At 43.3% G+C, this 26036-nt stretch overlaps 1 protein-coding gene across 2 annotated transcripts in view; it reads right to left on the bottom strand.

Moving 5' to 3' along the window:
• Positions 1-26036, bottom strand: part of LOC144755205 (pancreatic triacylglycerol lipase-like) — a 356705-nt gene that overhangs the window by 244392 nt on the left and 86277 nt on the right. The window lies entirely within an intron of this gene.

Raw genomic sequence — 26036 nt, 5'->3', positions numbered from 1 at the left:
GCTTAGTGACAGGAACAGCAGGAGAGGTATGCAAGTATTATTCGGGATGCATGGGACTGTGCACCATGATGCTAATGTAACATCTGCTGTTTTCAGAGGTGATATTGTTAAATGAAAAGTACTTTTGTTCTTCATAGACCATTTGGGCCAGGCAAATGTTTTTATAGAATACTTGTCTTATATTAAACCTGTCTTACTAAAATAAGTCTTCAAATTAAAAATATAGGGCCCGATTCAAGAACTAACTTAAGACAAAATCCTAAACTTACTACCATTTTGGTAGTAAGTTTAGTCCTAACTTTACTACTAGTTAAATGAGAAAAATCCAAATTTTAAGACTTTCGGTATTCACAGAAGGCACTTAGGAGTCCTAAAGTTAGGACTCCTAACTTCTGTGAATACCGAAATGAGTAAGTGCCTTTTGTGAATACCAAAATAAGTAAGTGCCTTCTGTGAATACCAAAATGAGTAAGTGCCTTCTGTGAATACCAAAATGGTAGTAAGTTTAGGATTTTGTCTTAAGTTAGTTCTGTGAATCGGGCCCATAGTCTGCAGGCCTTATACACCATTAAATGATTGATTGCAATAGAAACGCCATGTTTTTCAAGTCCACAGAAAAATTTGAGCAAAGGCTAATGAATAAGTTTAACAGCCAATCAGATAATATTAATTTATGTAACAAGTCTGCAGTCCCCATTTAATATAGTTGAATAATTGAACCAACCAATGGATAATGAGTGTGGAAAAAACAAGGACTGGATATTGTTAGGAATTGTGTTTCTGGTTGGCAGAAGGATGCAGCCTGACCAAGTAGTAACCAAAAACCTAGTCAGCAACAAACTTTAAATTAACCTGTGCTCACCCTCTGGTAGCTTGGCACAGAACAGTCAGGCTTAACTTAAGAGACAAGGTGTAAAATATTTGTGCAACACGTAAAACAGTAAAACAGTGCAAACACTACACAAAGAGATACCACGCCTAGATAGAAAAATAGAGCTTAATCTTTGAAAAAAACAAGACCGAAACAACAAAAATTCAATAGGTAGAACAGGAGTTATACCTTTTTAAAGATTATCTTGAATTGCATTGTTTAAAAGTTTAAACGCCAACCTAGGCTATCGGATCGCGCTTGCCCCGGACAAATCGAAAGTTCAGGCCCACCCCGAGGGAGCGCAGGTCGTATACTGAGACCAGCCTTGGCCCCCTGAAGCAGTAGCTTGGTTTGAGGTTGCATTGACATCGAGGCTGAGATGCAAGGAGTAAGGTAGGCGAAGTGGTAGCGTAGAACCTGGGGATGTAGGCAATGCATCAGTTCCGAGCCGTGCAAATTGGAGGTACATCATCGTCGAACCCCTCTGATGTAGACGATGTGTTGTCGTCGAGCCAAGCATCTGGCAATGTGATGTGCTTGATCGTAGCAGCAGCAGAGATGCGTCGGTGTCAAAGGAGATGTGCTGGTTCCTGCCTGCTCAACCGCGCCAATGCATGGGGTTTTGCAGTTGCAGACCCACTTCCAAAGGCCCAGGACTGGATTGGCACCACTTGGCAGGGCAAGACTCCCAAATGGCAGAGTCTAGGTGTTGTTGATGAGTGGAGTGCAGTCTTTGATGTTCCTGAGAAATCCAACAGGAGGCAAGCAGACAAGCAACTCTGGGTTCAAGTGGTGAAAGATGCAGGTCCGGTCCTCCTCACTCCTTGGCAATAGGGCAGTATGCAGCAGGTCAGCCAAGCAGAGCAGGAGTCCAGCAGAGTGACAGTCCTTTCAGAAAAACATCAGTCCTTCTTCCTGGCAGAAGATCCACAGGTCCAGAAGTGTATTGAGTTGGTGTTGTCAGAGGCCCAGTACCTAAACCCAGTTGTGCCACTGAAGCGAAGGAGACTTCAAAGAGAGGCCTTTGAAGTGAACAGAGTCCCTGACCTGGCTCCAGACTCACTACAGGGTGGTATGCAGCCCTTTGTGTGGGGACAGATTCTAGCCCATTCAGGTGTGTCAGCTCCTCCCTCCCATCCTGCCAAAGATGGCTCATCAGGATGTGGATAGCCAATCAGTCACACCTAAGCTCCCTTTGTGTGTGGCTGTCTGGAGGCCATGCATAAATCCCAGCTGTCACCCACCCCATGTGTATTCAGAAACAGACAGAAGGCACCAGACGACTAAAGTAAGAAAATGCCAACTTTATAAAAGTGGCATTTTCAGAATTACATATTAAAATGTTACTTCACCATAAGTTAGGATATTAAAATGTGATCCCAGAGACAACAAACGTGGGGGTCCCATCTCTTCCCAATTGGAAATTACACATATAAGATGTAGTAGGGTACTCCCAATTTTAACCTTTGGGAGAGATAGACCTTGCAGTTGAGGATAACTAAGTTAAGAGTTTTTCACTACCAGGACATGTAAACCTTAAAAGTGCATGTACTACTTTTTAAATACACAGCATCCTGTCTGTGGGCTGTCTATGGCCTGCCTTAGGGGTGACTTATATGTATTAAAAAGGAAGGTTTAGGCCTGGCAAGGTTAACTTGCCAGGTCGACATGGCAGTTAAAACTGTATACACAGGCTCAACTGCGTAGCTAGAGCTTGTGGCGCCCGGGGCTATCCCTTAGATTGCTGCCCCTGGGGGGCTGGGGAAAAGGGATGGTGAGCACTTGAAAGAGGTCCGAGAGACAAGTAGTATTGCCGCTAATAGTTACCTCGATCATACAGGCTACACAGTTGAATACTCCGGTGACTGGCAGTACAAGAGAGAACACACAGATGCATGATCTAGCTGGGGACTCAGAAAAACCACATGTGACATCCATCAGAGCTGCGTGAACAATTACCTGGTAATCCCCTCAGTACAAGGCAAACATGCACATGCATGACACTGTTCAGGGATCCATCATCTACAGCTAACATTAAATGACCATACATCATGGTCCCCCCATTAAAGCAGTGGGGACCTGCACAAACGTGATGTGCTCTGGGGACCCAAAACCAACGTAACAGTGTCAAAGCCTGTGATTCTTTATCTTTCAAAAACAGCAAATTAAGTATTCACAGGGAATGACTCGGGGGAAGGACTTTGCTTGTCAAAACCTTAAAATGTAGATGCAGAAAATTCAGGCTGAAGCATGGGTCAAATTATGCAGCAGTGTTGACTAAATTGTGCGGTAAGGCTGACAGTGGCAGTGTCGGCCGACCCCGCTTGATGCCAGGTACAGTGTGAATTCTATGCTGATACTGTATTGCTGAAACGCAAAGCCCTATAGCGATATTTTAGAAAGCTTGATTGAAAAGTTGATTTTAAAGTTGACAGAACTGTGTATTTTAAACGGTGCCACTATATTCTCATTCAGGGCTTAAACGCTTATATTAGGCATTGACAGGGGTTAAAAACTTACGTGTGCACTCAGCGCTCTGTGTTACAGCCTGCCCGCCCTGGTCCGACTCGGTAGCCAATACCGTTGAGCGGAGGGCGGGACAGGTACGAGCCTGAGTTACACACTTCCGCTTTCCCGCTGCAGCACTGAGCGGGTAGCGCTCTAGCCTTGCTGCTACTGGGGCTATTTAGCCACTCGTCGGGATCAAGCGCGCAGCGATTGCGCGCAGGGAGGCGCTTCTAGACGCGCCGAAGACAAGCCAAAGACCTGCCCGTCTGCGCCCGTCCGCGCTTGGACGGTGCCAGGGGCCATGGCGGTCTCACCTATCTCCCCGCTTGTCTCGCTTCCTGCCAGGATTAGCTACTCAGCTCAGGTACTTAAGGATCTACAGACTGTTGATTGTCATGAAGACCTTAAACTAATTGTAGAAGGGCCTTTTACATGCTTACACTGTAAATCCCAGTTCACTACTATGAAGGGAGAAAACCCTGATAGATGTGTGAACAGCCATAGTCCATCTTATAAAACTTCTAATATTGCTGGTCATAAAAACATTCTTTGCAATGTACGCTCTTTACCTAAGCACACCTCTGAAGTATGGGACCTAATCTCTACAAATGAGCCTGACGACTGTTTCATGACTGAAACGTGGCTTAAATCCCATTCCACTCCTTCCATTACATTGGCCATTCCTTCGGGATATAAAATGATCAGGTTAGACAGACCTAAGAAAATAGGTGGAGGAATTGCTATTGCTCATAAAAATCACATCAATTGCTCTGTTTTGGCTGAACTCTGCACTCCGGATATTGAATTGCTGATTTTTAAAACAACTCATTCCACCAAACAAACCAGATTAGGAGCCCTGGTTTATCGTCCCCCTGGACCTAGCTCTAACTTTGTCAACATATTACTGGAAAATCTTGCGCCATATGTTCAAAAAGACAAAGATTTTTTGCTAATAGGTGACTTTAACCTTCACAGTGAACTTATACATTGTAAAGAAGCACAGGCTTTTCTTAACGATCTTTCATTGCTAGGTCTCCAATCACACAATGTGGGCCCAACTCACGTGGCCGGACATACTCTAGACCTCATTATAACCAATTTCCCTAGTGTCACATGCCTTCCCCCTACACAGGTCAGCTGGACTGACCATTTTATCCTTGAGTTTTATACTCCCTATCCTGCAACCACTACCCTCAAAACCACCAACATCCCTGAAATACGGCGGCAATGGCATAAAGTTAATGAGGCCTCCTTTGCTGAGAAATTTGTCCAACCCTACCATGTGATTCCTGATGATATCAATAAAGCTATTGATATGTTTAGCAAAGACATTATAACAGCCATAGATAAGATAGCTCCATTAAAACAATTTAGACCCCGACCAGCCAAAAAACAAGAGATCTGGTTCTCGGAACAGCTCAGGAATCTCAAGAAAGCAGCCAGGAAATTAGAAAAGATTTGGAGATCTACCCATCTGGTAACAGATAGGAAACATTATTGGGACGCTCTAAGTATATATCATAAAGCTATCAGAACGGCGCGAAAAACCCATATTACCACTCTTATCACGGCTGCAGACAATTCCCCCAGAGTACTATACCAGGTCCTTCATTCTTTCACCAATCCTACAGCATGTGAGAGTGAAGACACTTCGTCACAACTACTTTGCGACAATATATCGCAATTTTTCTGCAATAAAATCGATCTTATCTATGCTAAAATAGTCAACTCGAACATCAATTTGACTACAAATACAGTCCCTATCTTTCAGGATTCAGAACTTGATAGTGGCCCTCATACTTTAGACCTCTTCCCCCCTATCACTCATAAAGAGGTATCTCTGCTCATGACGCAGATTAAAAGTGGAAGTCCTGATGATGTCATCCCGGCAAGACTCATGCCCACCTTGCTCGGAATCCTATCTCCCACCATCGAAAAACTTGTTAACTTATCCCTCTGTACAGGATCTGTCCCCAAGCAGTGGAAACAGGCTTTAGTCAGGCCAATCAGGAAGAACACCACAACTCCATGGAATGACTTGTCAAATCTCAGACCTATTTCGTTGCTGCCATTTTTGGGAAAGCTCACTGAGAAGTATGTTAATCGTCAATTATCCAGCTACATTGAGAAACCTGGCGGCCTAGACTACTCTCAATCTGGGTTTAGGCCGAAACACAGTACAGAGTCCACCCTCCTGTCTGTCATTGACGATCTGCATATGTTTCAGGACAAAGGCTACTCGGTAATTTTGGTGTTATTAGACCTTTCAGCCGCGTTCGACACCGTGTCACATAACATCCTCATTGACCGGTTGTCGAACGTAGGGGTTAAGAACAAGGCCCTTGCTTGGCTAAGGAGTTTTCTTACGGATCGGACCCAGACTGTCACCATGGGTAAATACAGATCAACTGAGGTAGAGATTACGAAAGGGGTGCCACAGGGCTCCTGTTTGAGCCCAACACTCTTTAACATCTACGTGGCACCGCTGGCAAGAGTGATGCGCAAATTTGGTTTCATCCCCGTGTCATATGCGGATGACACGCAGCTCCTCTTTCCCTTTCAAAATCTCACCACAGAAATAAGAAACTCCTTCTCCGCTGGCATGAAAGCCGTCGCACAGTGGATGTCCACCAACTTCCTACAGTGCAATGTCAACAAGACGGAAGTAATGCTGTTTGGAGATGCCAAATTACTGTGGACCCCTGACTGGTGGCCATCTGATCTGGGTACTGTTCCAGAGCCCAAACAGATTGTCAAAAATCTGGGGATACGCCTTGATCACGACCTTTCTCTCAAACAGCACAGTAATATGGTAGCTGGCTCATGCTTCCACATCATCAGCATGATGCGCAGAATATTTCCACTGCTACCGGATTCCTTCAGAAAAACTTTGGTGCAAGCCCTTATATTGAGTCGTATTGACTACTGTAACGGACTGCTCCTTTCTGCTAATGAAGGAGTTCTGGATAGGCTCCAGGTGGTCCAGAATACGGCAGCTCGCCTTGTCCTAAATGCTCCCCCTAGAACAGCATCAAAACCTCTATTACAGAAACTACACTGGTTGAGCATCCGACAAAGAGCCAAGTTTAAGATATGTTGCATTATCCATAAATGCTTAAACGGAAATGGCCCTATATACCTGGAGCAGAAATTTACCCCCTACACTCCCTCCAGATCGTTGAGATCTAGTGAGAATTTTCTGTTGGCAGTACCTCGTGCAAAAAAAACCAGACATGGAGGGAAAGCTCTATCTGTTGCAGGACCCACACTGTGGAACAAACTGCCTCTGGCCCTCAGGCTCTGCACAGACCATTTAAAATTCAGGAAGCAACTGAAAACTCTGCTGTTCATTGATAAAATCTAGACCTTTCCCCTCATCTGCATATTTATTTAGACTCTATTTGGTATCACAGCGCAGAGATACTCCGGTTGGAGTCGATTCCAGCGCTATAGAAACATATAAATAAATAAATAAATAAATAAATAATAAGAAAAAGCAAACTATGCAGCATAATGCGGCACATTATGTGATAGTATTAGTTCATTATTTTGATATTTTTACGCTTGCTAACACTAGACATAGATTGCACTTCATTGGGACCAGTTTAACTCCTGAATATAGCAATAAGCAATCAGAAGGTGACCAGTCAACCTTTGGAAAGAACCTTCCACTCAGAGCCACCACATGTCAATGCAATTTTATAACTTTTGAACCATTAGAACTAAAAACAACCTCTTTAAAAATCTGCAGATTATGCAGAAGATAATGGATTATGTGGCAAATCCAAAGCTATGCAAAAAATGCCACGCCTGCACAATTACATAATTCCAGTGGCCCTGCCCATAGGTCCCTGCTCAAGGAACCATTCTATCACTTGTAACAATCCCTCCCACCCCCTAGAACCGGGCCTGGTTGTAGGTATGTCTATGACTGTACTGTATTGTAATTGCATTTATATAGCGTTACTACCCCTGACGAGGCGTCGAAGTACTCTTTCGGCAAGTAGGATCAGCTGGAGGTCGAGAGAGCCATGACTGAGTGAGATCACTGCTGATGATTCGCCTCAGTGTCTGAAAGGAATATCGGTTCCTCTTCTGCAGTAGCAGGACAGTTTGAAACCGGTCCATAGAACACTTGAAAAATAATTTTAAAAATTGAAAGGTTTTGTCTGTCAGGCATGACTGAAATCAAGGGAGTGAGCTCGGGATCCGTGCCATGGAAAGAAAGGAACTAATGTCAGTGCATGAAGGTGCCGGCTATGTAGGGTCCCGGCATCACTTTCAGGGTGGGCTGGAACGGATACAGAGCCGCACGATGGAACCAATCAATGTGCAAGGGAATAGCTGAGAAAAAATCTCTGGATCCAGTCTGGTGCTGGGGAGTAGTCACAGGGTAAAGAATCTGCAGTTAGAACCATGAATATGGTGAAGCTCAAAGATGAAAGAGATTCAGGTTTCCACCAGTGCACACATTATCACCATCACCAATGCTTTCAAGAATTTTCAGAGCGCTTTACAATTTGAGGCAATTAAATAACTTCCCACCCTATTCCCCTATGTTATGCACCAGATAGTGTTGTGGTGCATTATATATATATATATATGTGTGTGTATTAAGGCTCTGAATAGCTCCAGGCTGTGGATAAGCAGCTGAGGTGCGACGAAGGGGAGGCAAATCCAAATGTATCGGATGGGCTGAGTATTGAAGAGGCGAGATTTGATCCACCCCACTGAAAATAGGCAATATTGTTCTTTTTATTGAGTAGTCAGCAATGAATGCCTTTCTGCGGCTTGCAACAATTGGATGGTGGTGTAAAATTGTCTGGCACAATTCTGTGCTGAGTGGTTCAATCTTGGAGATGATTAATCATCTCGGTGCAGTGGGCAAGGTGTTCCCTGGCCCCGGGTCTGCTAGGCCGAGCACTTCTAGAATGGCAATAGCGGGGGTTCTTCGCTCTCTGTGAGGTGGTGACAGGAAGTGTAATTACGTGATTTGATTGCTTTCACATTCCTCCACTTCTCATTACCTCTGTCTCGCGCCCCCTTTCTCGCCCATCTCCCTTCTCAATTTCTTTATTTAATACCATGATTTAAAAACCCGTACTATCGATGCCAAATGGAAATCCCCTCTGCCCTCTGAAAGGAGCTCTCCTCTTACCTCACTTAATCAGCAGCCAGAGATCCAGCAAATCTCCCAGAGTCAAAGAGCAGCATAGCAGCACAGACTGCCGCAGGCTAGAATGAGCGCGAGCGTGTAGCGTGAAGCGTCACTACTACGTCGTTCTCCTTGCGACGCCAAAATAATACATCATTTAATGTTGCCCCAGACCCAGGGCTGTCATTGGTAGCACTCGCACGCTACAAGATTGATTTACGGCCCTGGAGGCTGGGACGGACGCTCACTTTCAAAGTGGTGAAGAAGTAACAGGAGTGAAACCCATATACCACGTCGGGATGGGTGTAGAATGTGTATAAGAAACAATACATGTGCCTAGGGCCTGTAAACTTAATGCTGCTAGTGGGCCCAGCAGGACTGAATGTGTCACCCAATTTAGTAGCCCTTTAAACATGTCTCAGTCCCACCATTGGATAGCCTGTGCACTGGCGTAGCTAGGGGGGCGGTCCGCCCCAGGCGGCACAATTTTGGGGGCGTCCGCGCGGCACTGGTGGCCTGTTGCGGCCTTTATAATTTATTTGGGGACACTGTGTTCCTAAATAAATTATAAAGGCCGCAACAGGCCACCAGTGCTGCGCACGGCATACTTTGAAAGTGTGTATAAGAAACAATTCCCAACAGGTATCAATTCAAGGCAGTTCAAATGATGTATGCAATCAGCATTACAAGAACAAGAAACAAAGAGGCTCGTGCAGTTTAAGAGCTTGTAATTCGCTAGTTCAACAGGGGTATTCCACATGAAATTGCAGGTAAGCAGCACTATACAGAGGGAATCATGTGACAACCCGAAGGCACTTGGTGAATAGTGATATATACAATTTGGTGAAAGGTGATGGTGCAAGTGCTGAACGTGAACAGCGTGTACGGTGCAAAGTGACAAAGATATATACAGTGCAGGCTCAACAAGAATTGGTTATGGTAATTTTAGTCATAAATTAAACATTTTTCAAAAAGGATCTGGAATTGAGGCTCGGAAAGGCGAGGGCAGATTTTGAATAGACAGCGCCTGAGTAAATCTAGGCGGCTGGATGCAAGGGTAACTCGGGGCGGTCGGAGGGCTCGCACTGAGTTAGAGAAGTTCTGAAACTGCTCTAACTCAGTGCAAGCCCTCCTTTATCAGTTGCCCCCGCCTTTTACCCAGGAACACCGCGGCCATCGGCTCGCCTGCAAACGGTACTCGCTGCCACTCCGGCCACCACCCGTGACCACCGAGTAGCCTGCCATTGTGCAGACAAGCACCACCGCCATCTGACAACCCGGTCCTGAAGACGATCCCGACTCACGGGGATCGAAACGCCGTCGACATCACAGCGCAACTTTATGGCGCATTTTACACTTGGCTCTTGAAAAATGTTTAATTTATGACTAAAATTACCATAACCAATTCTTGTTGAGCCTCCACTGTATATATCTTTGTCACTTTGCGCCGTTCACGCTGTTCACGTTCAACACTTGCACCATCACCTTTCACCAAATTGTATATATCACTATTCACCAAGTGCCTTCGGGTTGTCACATGATTCCCTCTGTATAGTGCTGCTTACCTGCAATTTCATGTGGAACACCCCTGTTGAACTAGCAAATTACAAGCTCTTAAACTGCACGAGCCTCCTTGTTTCTTGTTCTTGTAATGCTGATTGCATACATCATTTGAACTGCCTTGAATTGATACCTGTTGGGAATTGTTTCTTATACACACTTTCAAAGTGGGCCGTGCGCACCACTGGTGGCCTGTTGCGGCCTTTATAATTTATTTGGGAACACAGTGTCCCCAAATAAATTATAAAGGCCGCAACAGGCCACCAGTGCCGCGCGGACGCCCCCAAAATTGTGCCGCCTGGGGCGGACCGCCCCCCTCGCCCCCCCTTGCTACGCCAGTGCACAGGCTATCCAATGGTGGGACTGAGACATGTTTAAAGGGCTACTAAATTGGGTGGCACATTCAGTGCTGCCGGGCCCCCTAGCAGCATTAAGTTTACAGGCCCTAGGCACATGTAGTGCTCCTTAATAGTGACTTATATGTAAATTAAATTTAGCAGTTTTGGATAAGTCAATGCTACCATGTTTAAAGTAGAGAGCACATGCACTTTAGCACTTGTTAGCAATAGTAAAGTGCACAGAGTCCTAAGGCCCGCAAAAACGAAGTCATCAAAACAGGAGGTCAGTAGGCAAAAAGTCGGGGAAACCATGCCAAGGATGCCAGGTCTAACAGATATATGGTGTGATACATGTTAGGACTAGAGATGAGCACACACTGTACTGCATGCTTTTTTTTTTATTATCTAGAGGGTATCATTCCAGTAATAGACATGAAGATTTAATTCTTTCCTACGTGTTAGGAGTCATTAAGTGGAGATGAATAAACTGCATCACTCAAGCACTAAATACACATAAATCCATTAATATGGTTTCCATCTATTCACCTGCCTGTCCACCCAGTCCTCTGTTAGTCTATATGCAATATTTGTGTTTGCATATGTAGTCTCTGTATGTGAATTTGTGCATCAGAGTGTCCATACTTGGGTTTCCTGTATGTATGTATGTTCTTGCGTAGGTATAGCGCCCTATCTATCGATTGGATTGTACGCAAGGGTGCAATGCATAACTGTTTGCTTCTGATTTCAAGTGTCTGTCCTCTAGTTTGAGTTCATTATTTGCACTGATGTATGCTTTGTCTCTTAACTTAACTAGACCCAAACTATTTTAAAGGTGCTGTTATCATTCTCTCCTTGCATTGTTGTCCTGAAACTTCGCATGCAGTTAATTATTGGTTTTCATGCTATAGTTATTTATTTTATAAAGCACTAACAACAGCCCTGTGCTACTTTCAGGGTGCTTTTATATACTCTATGGCAAGCCTTTGGTCACAGTGTGACACTTCCTCCCTGACAAATCATAATGTGTAAATTGTCCCTGAATTATATGCTTTTTTCGAGTCAACTAAGATATACAGAACTATTGATGTGTAGCAGTGAATTACAGAGATATGTTCATTAAGGGGTTATTAGTGATATCAAATAAACAATGTGAGCACTGTGTGTTCATATTTCACTGAGGACTTTTTTTATATTGTTTTATTGCGAAAAATTACGACAATTTACTATAAATGATTTAAATAATTCTCTTGGTCATATCCTATATTATTTTCTATTGCTGAACCTTTTTCTTGGGCATTATACAATACATTCATTAGGTACTGGGTGATCTAAAACTATGCTGGTAACTGATACCTAATCAGACGCTGATGTATTTACATCCATATGCAAATACTGACACTGGGGAGATCCATGAACTGTCTTATGACAAGGCAAACAACAAGAGTCAGTCCTCGCTAGAATGTCATTGAAGACTGAGCCTTAGGAACAATCAAGAGGAAAATAGTCACATTGTCAGTGGCAGAGAGTTGTCTAAAAGAGGCACATAAACCTCCAGAAGCAGTCCTATATAACTGCAGATACTTCGGCACAGAGGTTCATCTAGCAAATCATTGACACATGCAAGAGAAAACTTGTTCAAAACTGTGGCTAGCCAACTCACTTTATGAGAGTCTGATGCAGCGAGCTCAATGGGACAGGCAACTGGGCACCATTTGCTACACAAATCTCTATGTGCATGGTAGCACATGGATATGTGGCCAAAATACATTCACTAACAAGACCCAAGACCGCAACCAGCCCTGAAGTTCATAAGGAAGAAGTTGTCCTCACCTAATTTACAAACACAGTGTCTGAGAAAAGACAACCTCAACCCAAGATCGAGTTTCAAACTAAAAGACTCATATTTATAGCCCTGTTTGACACATAAGCTTCAGTGAACATCAAGGACCACTACTAATGCCTGCAACTAAAACCATACCCTATTTTAATACCCACCAAATCATATATACTGCTTAGAGAGGGACACTGCCTTTAGTCTTTACCCATCACATGCAATTCAGGCCAAAATTCTTAGAAGAATTCAGCCATCTAGTTCAGGGTCTAGAATGCCCCAAGTCCTACAACTGTACAAAGTGCACATTGACTTCACCATCATGCCTGCTTTCCTGAGTCACAAGAGTATGCCCTTTCACCTATTTCAAAATGCCATCAAAGCAACTATCTTGTTTGGTTGGTATGCTGAATATTAGTGATAACTTCCTGGTGTGCGGAGAAACTTTTGCAGAACATCACCATCTCCAGAAAGCGACACCCCAGAGGACATCTAAGTATGGTCGCACACTTTAGCATTGCAAACATGAATTCCTAAAGGATAGTATAAACTTTTATGGCAATGTATTTTCCCAGGTAAGTATGATCATTGACCCACAGAAACAAAAGATGTCAAGAATGTAAGCCGTCCCAAAACACATTGTAAATCTGCAGTTTTGTGGACATAGTTAACTACTGTGGAAGTTTCATTGAAAACTAGCCACAATGACAGAACCTTTACACCACCGTAGCAAGTCCGAATGTGCATGGGTATGGACACACAAGCATCAACAAGTAATCCTGCAAGTTAAAGAGATTCTACTTCACAAGGCCACAATCAAATCATCTGATGCTGAGAAAAAGATTGATCTTCTTTTCAATGCCAGACCTGTTGGACAAAGTGTGGACCTCCTACATGATCAAAAGATGACAGCATGGGCCTTCCTCACATTTACAAGTAGAAGTGTGTCTGAAACCAAAGACAGCTACTCGCTGATTGAGACAGAGGCCCTCATCAATAAGTGTTGTTGCATCCACTGTCAGCTGTACTACTATGGACTTGGGGCCAGATGTATGAAGGCCCCGTTTTGCGATTTCCTAATTGGAAATTGCAAAACAGCATGCATGAAAGGATCGCAATTGACCTATGCCATGAATATTAATGAGGCAGGTCGCAGTTTACGACCCCAGAGAATTACAAAAATCACAGGGATGGTGACCTGATGAGGTCAGCAGACCACCATGTCCGTGATTGCTTTTAAATAAAGAAATATTTTTTTTGTAAAGCAGCCTGTTTTCCTTAAAGGGAAAGGAGATGTTTTACAAAAGTAAAGTTTTCTTTTCATTTTTAAGAGTAGGTAGTGGTCCATGGGACAACTGCTGCTCTTAAGAAACGCTGTACCAAACATTAACAGAAGGGAAGGGGTCCCTTTGGGACCCCTTCCCATGTGCGAATGGGTTACCACCTACTTAAAATAGGTGGTAAAATGTGAATGTTTTGCAACCGCATTTCGGTCACAAAACATTCCTACATGCTGATTAAGCCTGGGCAAAGCACTACACTATGCTCGCGTAGTTTGCGAAGTTTGCGCTACTTCGCACTACCCGAATTGCACGTAGCACACTGCAAACACGCGCAGCGTAGCGTAGTGCAGCAGTTATTTTTTGCTTGCTCGCAGTCCTCAATGTCAAGTTGGTGACCGCGAGCAAGCAAAATGACATCCCGGCGAGACTTTTTCCTTGTTCGTGATCAGCAACATCAAGTTGGTGAGCATAAAAGTATGATACGTAATCAAAACACCAAGTCGAATCTGGCAGCTCATTGGATAACCCATAAACACAACATCTCCCAAGTTCATTTTATGGTAGTGGAAAAATTCGAAAACAGAGAAGGGTCAGACAGTCGCAAGATCTTATCCCAAAGGGAAGTAATGTTAATTAAAAAGTTTCAAACCATGGAACCCATGGGTCTAAATGACAAGTTGGATTTAGGATGCTTTTTATGAAATCTTTCTATACCTAATAATGTACCATGAGTAACGTGGAATGATCACTGTATGGATTACATAATGTTTTATTAACGATAACACTGTCAACATTGAACATTCATGATCAGTGGGGTATACCCATATTTGTGTACAGTACACACACATAGTTATACTCTGTACAGGTCTCTGGGGGATTAGCTTCATGTTAAGAACCGATAATCATGTTTACACAACATAAATCATTAGGAGAAATTTTTTTAAGCAATAGTATTAACACTATTGAGTTATGAGTTGTTTTACACTTTATCAGTCTATATGCTGTATTATGTTTCACACTATTCCATTTCTTAGAGTATACAACAATCATACATATTTCGTACATTCCATCTGTGAATGTGACTTTATATTTATACATTTAACGTTTATTCCGGCACTTGAATATGGCCGAAATAGTTTCCAGCCTCTTTCTATTTCTAACGCGGAAGTTAGGCGCACTCTTGACGCCAACATATAAAACGTCAGCAAGCGCGGGTCGACACCAGGCGGAAACCCGGTAGTAATTCGTAAAACTACAGCGCTCTTATCATACACCATCGAGAACTTTGAAGGTAAGCGCTCCGTTAAGGGCGTCAGGCGATCGGGACACGTTAAATTCTAAATTCCCTCCCGTTATCACTTCCTATATTAACACAAGCACCGTCTGCCGTTTTTTTCAGACACGCTGCAGTAGATAACAAACAGCAGGTAACAGCACGTTTTTACGTTTTTTCGCTTCCTTGTGTATCGTTTTAATTCATACATACAAGAGCGGTCTCTAATATTAAATCCCTCATCCCCCACTAGCGGTACCATTTGAACGAGTTTCACACGGATAAGTACATAAACTTAAGGATCAACAATATCGTGAGTGTTCATTATCGTTTATTTTATTGGTAACAATGCAACTAAGAGTGTTTCTAGCACAGTTTATCCCCACTGTTAATGCAACAGGGATTCACGTCATCTCAAAGGAATAGTATCTGCCGTTAGAATGTTTAGAGTATTGACGATCAGCATGGTCCATGCCACAGGCAGTAGCATCATTTAAATGCAACAGGATCAGGAGTTAGACTCCTTTGCGTGATATATGGTATTAATGCAACAACACAATGGATATTTGGACTATTATCTCCTGTGTAATTATTAATGAATCAGGCAGTCTTGTATTTGTAATAAGGACAAAATGGTGGGGTACTCAGGACTGAGTAATGGCTTAATGTAAGACATATGAATGGAAAAAACAGAAAGTTATAATTGTTCTTTGTACATGATTTTTTACAGAGGCCCCTGAAGAAGGGACGTGGGTCCCGAAATGCATCGGGCCAACCTATTCAACAAGCGACGATTGTTGTTACATTATGAATATGTACTCTAAACTCCATGAATGTAATTGAGTTCTCATTGAAATGCAATATTGAAATATATGTAACAGTGAAAGTGAACATTTACTGGTTACTGTGAACCAAAACAATGATTTAAATAAATGTAAAATTTAAGAAAAAAACAGTCATAAGTGTGCAATTTAAAGTCATTGCATCAAGTAGAAAAGGAGGAAATAATTTAAAACCAAGCTGTGCGATCGGCAGGGTTGTGATATCTTGATCACGCACCACCAGTTTAAATATTTCTTATAATCTGAGGGACATGCAGCCCACAGTTACTGATCAGCATGCCAAAGGAGGATTAAAACTTCACCCAAATTTATCACCCACGAGAATATTGATTAACTGGAGTGCCAAGGGCCAATCTCAACTTTCAGTTAATAACAACCTGAGGCAATACCTGCAATGTCACAAATTTTGAGTGACTATGCCTGCTAATTTTGAGGATCTTTATCACATTCTGCTAAATTTATTTGCTATAGTCTTAATCTGTGTTGGGAAACTCAAAGCTAACGGGACGGAAGTACAGATATTCTGCAACAATAACTCACCCTGGGACTCCACCTGGTAGCCCACAGAACTAGGCTCCACCCATTACCCTCCTACCACACCAGAAACGTGGGCATCATCCTAGACACCAACCTCACCTTGAGACATCAAATCAACGCAGTCAACTCCGCCTGCTTTCACATACTTTGCATGCTCATATAGATTGTCAAATGGCTCTCTCCTGACTCCAGAAAGACCGTCACCAAGACACTCATCACAAGCAGACTGGACTACGTCAACACCTGCTACAAGCTGCAACCCATTCAAAATGCCACTGCCAGACTAATCCTCAACCTTCTTCGTTGCATGCACATTTATTTATTTATTCCACTTGTATGGCGCAACAGCTACCCTGAGGGTTTCCGGGCGCCTTGGATCCGAACATTACCAGGGGGTCGTGAACTTCTTGTTTTTATTCTTGGTTGAAAAGCCATGCCTTGATACCTTTTCTAAATCTTATGTAGTTGGGTTCTAGGCGAAGTGTAAGCGGGATTGAGTTCCACAGTACTGGTGCCAAGTATCCGAAGGAGCGTCCTCCTATTCGGGCTCGTTTAAATCTTCGGACAAAAAACCTCTCCTGATATATTGATCGGAGATTACGAGCCGGGATGTATTTACGAACCAGTTTACAAAAGTATGCTGGAGCTTCCCCTGTATTTATTTTGAACATATAACATAAAGCTTTGAATTTAGCTCTGTTGCCCATCTTGAGCCAATGCAGTTTACGTAAATGTTCAGAGACATGCGACCGCCCAGGTAAATGGAGAAGTATCCTGGCTGCCGCGTTTTGGACGGCCTATAATCGGCGCATGATTTCTTTGTTGGCACCTAAGAAAAGAATGTTACCATAATCCAGCCTTGAACCGATCAAGGCCTGAACTACTGTTTTTTGCCCCCCTTCAGGGAGTTGCCACAAAATTTTTCTCAGACATTTTAGAATGGCGAAGCAGACTGAGGCTGTTTTAACAACCTGAGCGTACATTGTCAGTTTGTCATCAATTATTACTCCTAGATTTCGGGCTGACGGAACTGCTGTTGGGGGAGGACCCATTTCAGTAGGCCAATGAACTGGTCCCCACAGATCTTTTTGTTCTCCAAATATTAGCAGTTCAGTTTTATCTCCATTTAATTTTAATTTCTTGGAGTGCATCCACTTTGCCATGCTCTGTAACCCAGAGCGGAGAGAGGAGGTGCTATTTTTATCAGTTGATGACAAGAACATCAGTTGTGTATCGTCTGCATACGAAAAGATTGTAAGACCAAATCTTACAGCTATGCTCGCTAGGGGGGTAATATAAATATTAAATAGCAGCGGGCTCAGGATTCACCCCTGTGGGACTTCATATGGGGAAGTAAAAATATTGGAGGTGGTACTTTTGGAGAAGTCTGATAGGATCTGTCTGATAGAAAGTTTTCTAGCCACTTCAGTGCTGAGCCACTTACCCCTATTCCCTCTTGGGTATCAAGTAACGTTTCATGGGATATGGTGTCAAAGGCACATCAACTCAGAAAACTACTCTGTCTCCCCATTCAGAAACGCTGCCTGTTCAAGATGTTCACCCACGCAAACAAGGCACTTCACAACTAGCGGCCCACCTACTTTATCCACCATCTACACTTCCACCAACCAACCGGGAACCTCCACTCTGCATCACTCATGCTCACTCTGCATCACTCATGCTCACCCTTCATCCCCAGTATCCATAAAAGCAAAACAGGAGGTAGGGCTTTACCATACCTGGCACCCAAATCCTGGAACAATCTCCCCAGCACACCAAGTCAGCTGTGCTACTTATGGATTTCCACAAGAAACTGAGAACCTGGCTCGTCAACTGATCCATCTTGCAGAAACCACATCTACTCGGTGCCTGGATACCCTCACGGGTGACAAGTTGTGCGCGCTACAAGTCTACATTACATCACTTTACACAAAATGAAGTGTGTCACCCTCAGGAGCATTACAGAGGCCCTTCCAGCTCCTGTGGGCCAAGAAAACTCCAACCCTTCAGGGACTCCCATTCAGCCTAAGGGGCCTGTCACCACATTCTGCAAGTGTACTCCATCATTTTGCAGCACACCACTGCTCACGCCACACCCATGTCCAGCATCACCCCGCAGCCAAACACGGCAAAGAGCATTTAAAATGGGGAATAGTTTGCTCGACCTAAGTCTGGACAATGATACATAGTGTGTCCTATAATAGTACAATGATTCCCAATTGTTATGTTTCAGTTTTTATTTGATAAAATGGGCCTTTTGCAGAAAGATGATTGGATGTTATAGTGTTTTGCTGATCATCTCCGAATCTGAGACATTGCTCTAATTCAGAGAGTTGTCTAATTTTGCCTTGATCTGCTCAATTTTTGTAGAAAAAAAGGAGTAGTTTTTGTTTGTACTGCCTTAATGTCTTTAACTTCTTTCAAAACTAGATGTGGGCACCTGAAACAGCATGGTGTGACTTTTCTCTATGCTTGTGGCCGGGGGTCTGTTGCTATCACACTGCAGCATTCTGCAACTTTTTTGACAGCTTTGAAGAATGCTGTAGAGCCTAAATCACCTGAGCAGTTATAGGGGCATGAACATTTTCAATGTTCGTTACCCCCTGATCATTACTATCTGTTATGACCAAGATGTTCGCCCCAGGTTTACCCGGATGTAGACTCAGTTCAGCAGAAAATATGTATATGCTTGAAATATCTGTTGCTTTTCTGCCTGATTTCGCTCGTCTCTGTGCTTTTGACTTTTCTTAGTCCTTCCACTGTGATATTTCCAATGCAAGGGCCAGATCCATGTTTTCTGTTTTTCCTCAAGTCTTGTACAGAATGTTTTACTTTACTATCTCCCTTATTTCTTTATTAACTTTCTAATTCTCTGATGAGATGTCCTTAGGCCTAGCAGCACAAGGAAGACTGGGATGCCTGCTAAATTTAGAGTATGGTGATATCAAGCTTGCTCCCATTCCGGTATGTAGATTGTTCTTAGGTGCTTCCTCTATATTTACATTACATATTTAACCCATTCCTCTATGTTTTAGTGAAGCAAACTATCTGTGTTCACCTGCTCACCTCCACCACTTGAATATTCAGTCGATTGTTTATATCAGTGCATGGCAAGAGCTCAGAGGAAGTATAGAGTGCCCTGGATAATTAACGGCCTCCTCTACCAAGCCTCTGGGAATCGGATCAAAACTATCTTGACACAAAGGACAAAGGACATAGAAGCTTTCATAGGTGCTCTTCTGGGTCGGGCACACCAATATTTATCAGTTCATGATATTGGAGTTATTAATAGACTCTGAATTTCATGCAGTCTTATCAGAAGCATCATCCCAATTTTTCAAGTGTTGGGGTACATTTTTTTAAAAATGTGGTCTATTTATCAAAGGAGAGTGTTTGTGAGAAATTGGATTGTTGGTTGAGTAGGGTGTGAACCCTGCTCAAGCAACATCCACAATACCCTTCAGGGTGAACCACAAACATCACTAAATTACATGTTATTAACCATCTGGTAGCTTGGCACAAAAGCAATTAGGGTTAACTTGGAGGCAAAGTATAAACTATTTATTCAGCACACCACCAGTAATTAAGGTAAAACCACAACACCAGAAAAATCCCACACCAATTTGGAAAAATAAAGTACATTTAGTAAATTATTTGAGTCTAAAATTACTAAAAGCCAATCAGTGGAATGAGAGTTATGAATTTTTTAAGTTTTAGGTAAAAACTAGTGGCTTAAAGATCAAAGCGCCAATAGTGGACTGGTAGTTGCATGAGCCTGTGTCAAAGTAAAAAAATATCTATAGCCGATTGCAATGGAGTGCGAGTCAGATAAAAGAAGTGGATTGGGCCTGGTCAGCGCTTACCTTCTGACTTAAAAGAAATTTAAAGAAAAATGTTCTGAGATGGTAGAAGGTCAGGACTGCAGGCAGTGTCTGATGGGGAGGCGTCATCGTTGGGTAGCTGCTGGACAAAGTCGCTGTGAAGATTTTCACGCTCTGACTTAGTCTCCTTTTTGGAAGTCAAAAATCTTCAGTGGGACGAAGCTGAATGCTGTAACCAATGAGAGTTCCATGAGGTCGGATACCCATTTGGCATAGGACCACTGAACAGGATTTGCTGCTGTGAAGAAGATCATCACAGGAGCTGTAACAAAGTCAGGCTGACCGGCAGATAGACAAGTAGGTTGGTTGCGGTCGCCTCTTGGTCCTCATAGCAGTTTTTTGACCAAAAAATGTGGGTTTGTGTATCTGGATACATTTAACACCACTTCCAAGGGTTCAGGGCTGGAGGGGCACCACTTGAAGGGTTAGGACTCACTCAGGCTGGGTCCAGGTGTGGCTTCAAGATGGTTGGAGCCTTTTCTGTCCCGGAGGCTCTGATCATGAGGCAAGCCAACTAGCCCTTGGAGTCACTCTGGAAGCCCTGGGCTCAGCAGTGGCACTGGGCTCAAGAAGCAGGGCAGGGCTCTGAGAGTTCAAGGCAGGCTACAATCTGCAAAGCAGTCCTTCCAGGCCAGCAGAGCAGCGTTATGAAGTACACAGCAGGCTACAGCAGCAGACATTCCTCTGAGAGTCCTTCTGCATGTCCAGAATGTGAACTGAAGGATGGTTCTGAGGGTCCTATTTGAATGCCTAGTGCAGTCTTTGTGTGAAACACAGTTCCAGTCTATTAAGTTGCAAGTGGGGCTGTGCCCAGCTCTGCCCCTCTCCATTCTGCTAGTGATGGTTCCATACAGGCACACCTAATCCCTCTATTATGTGGCTGTCTAGAAGGAATAAAGTCCAACTGCTAACTACACCAAGTCATGTGTCCCAGGAACAGGCTGGCCCCAAATAGGGCAGTAAAATTCAAACTTTCTTAAAGTGCCATTTTTTAAATTGTAACTAAAAACGTTACCTTACCATTAAAGAGTGTTTTAAATTACAGTTTATCAGACACTAAAGATTAAGTTTTCACATGTCCCCAATCAATAGGTATCATTTATTAAAAGTTATAAGGCAACATTTATGTTATCCTATGGAAGAAAGAGGGCACACACTTGTAAAAAAACGAATTCAGGAGCTTTTCACTACCAGGCCATGCAAAACCTAAATGTACATGTCCAACCTTTTAATGGCAATGCCCCTGCCCTTTGGGCTACCTAGGGTCTGCCCTTAGCAGTGACTTATATGTAATAAAAGGGGGTTTGAGTCTTGGCAAGGTTTTTTTAAGCAAGACAATTGGCAGTTTAAAACTGCATGCATGCTGAAATTGAAGACCTGGGTTATGATCTAAGGGGCTAATTAAGTGGGGGGGGGGGACAATAAGTGCTGCAGGTCCACTGGTAGCATTTAATGTACATACACTAGATATATGGCATACCACTTTATTAGGGACTTATATGTACATAAAATATACCAATCAGGTGTTAGCCAATTTGACCTTGTTTTAGAGTGAGCACAAGCATTTTAGCACTGGCTAGTCCTAATGCCAACAAAAATAAATTCAGCTAAAAGAGAAAGGGAGAAGACAAAAGGATTGGGGGTGACCCCGCAGAGAGGGCAAAGCCCAATAGGACTCTAATACTGCAGCTTTGAGGAGGTTATGGAAAGACATCAACACAGCTAGGATATAATTTTGTTCTGTTGGCCTCTTGGAATGCAATGTCTGAGCTGCCTCAAACTAATTTCTCAAAAGCTCTAATTTCAAGCTAGATTTAACTTTCAGTTTTGGTGTTTTAAGAGTGACAGAGACAGGATGTATGAGCACAGGGTATGTGAATGCATTCATGCAATTTTAATTTTCCATCCATAAAATGGATTAGCTTGTACCACGAAATAGCCAACCAAATATACAGGACTTTATTTTAGTCAACCGTGATCCACCACAGTACCTTCTTTCATGTGTGATATTCACCCCAAAGGTTCTAACATGGAGGTTTCATTATGTTCACAGCCCACTTAAAACTACTTCTTCCTAATTTCAAGGGCAATTAGTTCAAGCTTCATAAATACACACTTAAACCAAAGGAACAATTCCGGGTCAACTAAAACAAGACATTTTTGCCCCTTCTGATGAAGTCTACACTGAAGCAACAAGATATGACAAACTACCAGTCTGTCTCTATTCTGCCCTACCCTAGGAAAATCCTGGTGAAAGAGAGGACTAATCAACTGCATGAATTTTTGTATCTTGACCATATCCCAAATATTTTACAATTGGACTGAACAGAGATGGCATTTCTGAATATCATGTAAAATATGTGAGGTAAAACCATGCTCCAATGCAATTACATCACCCAAAGCAAGAACTCTGGGGGCCGTGTTCAACAAAAATCGTGTGCATGCTGTCCTAAATGCATATCATAGTAAGAAATGTAAAATACCAGTGGTCTGTGCACAGGAAATTCCTCACTAGTTGAAAAAAACAATTGAATGAAGCCTATGAAAGCCCTAGTGATCATCTCCAACATTGTCTACACAGAGCTCCCATAACAGCTTTGGAAATGTGGTCATGCAGCACCTAATCTAAACACTCTCAACAGGCTCCCAGAGGAGCCAAGGACAAAAGACCTACTTGACCAAAGGTCCCCACTTTATAAAGGCGAGGAGCTTTTCATCAGCCAACATGATCATGATTCTTTGAACACTCGCCAACCTGGAAGTTGGTGGGTTTTCTTGGGATTGGTTGAAGTCATTCCTTGAGGAAGTCGGTAGGGGTAGCACCTATTACTTTTGCCATTAAAGCCATGAAGGAGGGAGGGTTTCAGGGTTGCTCTCTGAGCCCCACCCTATTTAGCGTCTTTATGTCCTCGCTGGCTACAGAGGTGGAGTCGCTTGGCTATAAAACTATTTCTTAAGTAGACAATAACAAGCTGCTCTTCACCTTTGAGGGTTCTTTCCCCTTGGTAGAAAAGCTATTTAAGCATTGCATGTTGGAGGTCTTTGATTGGATGCAGAACAGCCAGTCAAAATGCAAATCAGAGAAAACTGAAATTGTTCTCTTTAACTCCCACTCGGTCAACTGATAACCAACTCTCCATGCATATCCAGAATTCTGCCATGGTTGACACATGTTTCGGGTTCCTTTGCACCATTGAGAAATGTCTGTATCTCCTTCCGATTCATTGTTGTAGGATGGGGATCCTCTGCCGATAAGTAGAGGGTAGGTTCCTGCTACTATACTGCGAGGTCAACTTTTCCTCCCCTAAGGGACATCACTCACTCAACCTTTGGGTTGAATCCCCCTTCCAGCACCATAGCAGGTGCAGTATTAACCTATTTGAATGGAGGCCCTACACTATTTAATGGGCCTCATTCCTCAGCAGGGTAGGTATGTACTTAGTCCTGATAAAATGCCACTGACCCTCCAGGCATCACAGCATGAACCATGTTGACCTCACTTAACACGCAACTACGCTATCACAGTAAATCATTACCTACGATAGCTCACGCTGTTTTCGTTGTGTCTAGGGAACCACAACTCTATTAAAACCCTCTGGAGGTCCATTAGACACTTTTAACCACTCATGCACGACGCTACACTCACATCCCCTCACTTGCACACACCATACAGCTTAAAGATCAAAAGATCTCTGCCAAAGAGGCCCCACTGAGGGCCCCATCGGGCATTGCAGCACCGACCTGGTGGGGAGCACCCTATGATTAAGCATGACAACCTCCTGGGTGTGTGAGGGCACATTGATCTGATAACTTGGAGCCCCCCTCCAGGGATCCCTCTTACTTGGCCATTTGATCCACCTGTCAGGGGTTTCCCATCCCTTTTGATTGAGGAACTGCACCCTTCTATGTAATTTGTTGCTAGTACAACTTCAGCTTGTGCCAAAACCTGCTGCCTGGCTCATCTCGAGACCTTCTAGATGTATATTGATCTTCTTCTTTTTAAAATGTCTGCATTGTCTGCCTATCTAGAAGCATATTCTCTTTAAATCATTATCTCTGGTCCACTGGGTGTTGTTCCAATCTATCCCAGGCTACCTTACCGACAGATTCCTCCCTTACTTTTCCACCGGAGCTTTGTCATCGGTGTCCACCACCCTGGTGGCAGCACCTCGTATTAAGGGTACGAAGAGGGGAGGTGAAGCATTTTTGTTCTTAGAGGCATTAGCTTTCTTTGACCTCTGGATGCTTCCATCGCTACCTACCTAGAAGCGTATTCTCTTTAAATCATTATCTCTGGTCCACTGGGTGTTGTTCCAATCTATCCCAGGCTACCTTCCCGACAGATTCCTCCCTTACTTTCCACCAGAGCTTTGTCATCGGTGTCCACTACCCTGGTGGCAGCACCTCGTATTAAGCTTACGTAGAGGGGAGGTGAAGAATTTTTGTTCTTAGATTAGCATTCTTTGGACCTCTGGATGCTTCCATCGCAGGAGGTCTTTTGTAGAAGGCCGAAAACTCGGCTTTTCTTGTCTGCTTATTAGGGGCTTTCTCTGTGTATTGGTGGATACCACAGCTTCAGCACCAGGACAATCTTTGAGTAGCTGTGCGCTTTACAAAATTTCACATTTATTCATTCATTCATCGACTACCTTAAACTAATAAAGCATTGATGCAGAACACTGTCCTTTGGTGACACAGGTGTGGAATATCCTGAACTCCTCCCCAAGAGCAGAAAAAACTAAATTCAAGTTAAAAAACTTAATGAAGACAGATCACTTCAGGATGGTGTTCTGCTGAAGGCTTGGGATGGCAAGGACCCAGCTAAGTGCCAATTGGTCCTTATCTATCCTTGTTACCATCTATGCCTTTTGAACTTCCAACTACTTTTCAGAACACATTGCAGTGGATTTAATGCAACACAAGGGTCATCAGATAACTTACTAAATAAATAGTCTCCAGTTGTGAGCAGGTCTCTGTCTGACCACCTATCAAGGACATGTTCTTCAGGTTTGTCTCTGGCATTCACTAGGGCATGAGAGGAAATGGGAAGTAAATGTTCTTGCAATGTATGGCTCTCAACGAGTCCCACTAGCATGAATACCAGTTTCCAAATCTGACTATTTACTGATAAGATGTACCAAGAGTGGGAAACAAAAGTTATTCCCTACTATTCCTACATTTTACATGAATGTGAGGCTGTTTTAAAAGGGTTGTTGGAGAACCTGTCAGAGTGCAGAGCTGTGGGCAGGAAATGAAAAGGAAGGCACAGATGGTGGTAGGAGTCGGTTGCAGAAGACCAGGTATTTATTTTTTATATTTGGGTGGGGAGGGATAGATGAGAGTGGTGGGTGGGTTACAGAACACCAGGTTATTTTTTAACATTTTGCTTTGGGTGGTGTGTAAACACAGATGATTTTGAGGGACGGGTGGCAGGATACCAGGTACCTTTTTTTATATTAGGTGTAGGTAATGGTTAGGGTGGTGCGGGAGGGTAGTAGGATGGCAGGTATTCTTTTTCGAGGGGAAGGGTGGGATCAGCGTGTTGGTCAGAGATAGACGGGCAGGGTTGGCATGACACTAGGGGCAACATGGAGAAGGCAACTGAGGCTTGTTTGCCACGTTTTCTATAGCTTCCCTATCACTCCTCTACCCCTGCATAGCTGTTGAAAGAAGGGGCTAAATGATTTGGGTGGGCCATACATAACATCAAATTGTAAATGGGTAACTGAGATTAGCTGGTATTTTTTCACCTCGGGTTGAGAGTGACATCATGAACAAGTCAAGGTTAGCTCTAGTTTTTTCTCTTGTTTCCAACGATTGCTTTTGCTCAATTGTGTGGCCTTTGTAATTGGGTTTTGTTCTTCACTGTGCCCCTGGCATGCCAATTTTCTTGCCTAGCTAGGTGCACAGTAGTGCTCGAAGACATTTTCAGATCATCAGCCTGTCGATATTGGGTT

The sequence above is a fragment of the Lissotriton helveticus genome, chromosome 5_1, assembly GCF_964261635.1.
Source record: "Lissotriton helveticus chromosome 5_1, aLisHel1.1, whole genome shotgun sequence".
Classification (NCBI taxonomy): Eukaryota; Metazoa; Chordata; class Amphibia; order Caudata; family Salamandridae; genus Lissotriton; species Lissotriton helveticus.
The sequence above is the reverse complement of the archived record's forward strand: the minus strand, read 5'-3'. Positions and strand labels throughout refer to the sequence as shown.